Below are 1,618 nucleotides of genomic sequence, written 5' to 3'. Positions count from 1 at the left end.
CTCACAGTCTTGTACTGTGTCTGGTAAAGGGATGCCACTGGTCTCTGGAAGAAGCAGGCACAGGGCTGCACCAATGATCAGCCCACTGCTGTAACAGATCATAGCTGGCAGACGGATCCCCCTGTCAGGGGTCACCACCGCATTTTTAATACAGGCCACTCGGTAACAAAGACTAACCTGCACTTCTGCCTGCATAGTGTAAAATGTTTTGTTAGTGAGAAAGAGATGCACATTTCATGAACAACAAGGTTCTTGATAGAAAATATTTACTATATTAGAAAAATATTTACATTTTTAAATTTAAAAATGTCATACAACATCTACAACTTTTACTACACATTACTAGACAATAACTACACATTCTGAGTTCTGACTGAAATCTATCTTAGACTATGATCTGTCTTGTGATAAATGGAATTAGCTCAACTATGCTCAGATTTAGAGAAATCTAAATGTGATAATCAGTATCATATTAATACATTTTTCTACCAACTCAGTTTCAGTGTTGGTGTAAAAATGTGTGCAGCAACTACTTATCTGTACATCCAGATGAATTTGATCTCTTATTGTCTATTACTGTGCTGTTAGCTTACTTAGTACTGCCACACTGCACACGATCTTATGTAAAAAAAGTGTTTTATAAGCTCTACAATGATTCAGCATATTTACTGTCTACCTGCACAACAATCCAACAATCCGATATCTCTCTAACAATTTCTAGCAGGAAATGCCACAGAGGTTACATGTAACATATCTCAATCTCTTTTGATTTGTGATCAGAAAAAAAATAATCTTACAGATCAGCACATGCTCATATATTTATTTTAAAACATTTTTGAAAAGTTAGCTGTGATATAGATACTTTTCAAATGGTAAAATTACTCCAAATTACATTTAATTTTACACAAACAAAGATGCTTTACCGTTGTCTTAGTTATCTGACTAAGTATATGCTTTAACAGGTAGGTCTGTTTGGATATTGTACCGTATTACAATTGGGAACAGCTCAATCCCATAGAGCACAGAGACACAGTAGGTGGACTGCATACACAGCTTGCCCATCAGTGCCAGAGTCATAACAAGGGCAGGCATGAGAGAAAGAGAGATGATTGCAAATCATCAGTTTTAAGAGTGATATTCTTCAAATAAATATAATAAGCACCAAGCAATATCAGACCATGATCAGTCTGTGCTTATGTATTGTATTTCAATGACTGTGTCTCTCACCGCAGAACTTGGAAACGAGGAGGGACAGCATATAGGAAATGCTACTGAGGAACAGCGAGCCCATGCTGAACGGCCTACGGCCCCATTACTTCAATAGAAATGGAAGCAGCAAAGAGGGAGCCTCTGCTCCAGAGAAAAACTGTGCCAGTTAGATATTTACACCGAAACTTACCACACGGAAGCAGATCCCATAATAAGTGAGAGCAGATGCAAAACTGTAAAAGAAAAAACACATTAAAGCAATCGTTCAAATAGGTTAATACAAGCAGCAAACTGTTCGGATAAAAAAAAAATTTTTTAATTCAGATATTGCTAATAGTTGCAGAGGAAAGAAGTGTTGAACTTGAGACGACAAACTCGCCAGTGGGGTTTTTTTATGTAATAGCCCCTC

This window comes from Sinocyclocheilus grahami, unplaced genomic scaffold (genome assembly GCF_001515645.1).
Source record: "Sinocyclocheilus grahami isolate Dianchi unplaced genomic scaffold, SAMN03320097.WGS_v1.1 scaffold871.1, whole genome shotgun sequence".
NCBI lineage: Eukaryota > Metazoa > Chordata > Actinopteri > Cypriniformes > Cyprinidae > Sinocyclocheilus > Sinocyclocheilus grahami.
The sequence above is the reverse complement of the archived record's forward strand: the minus strand, read 5'-3'. Positions refer to the sequence as shown.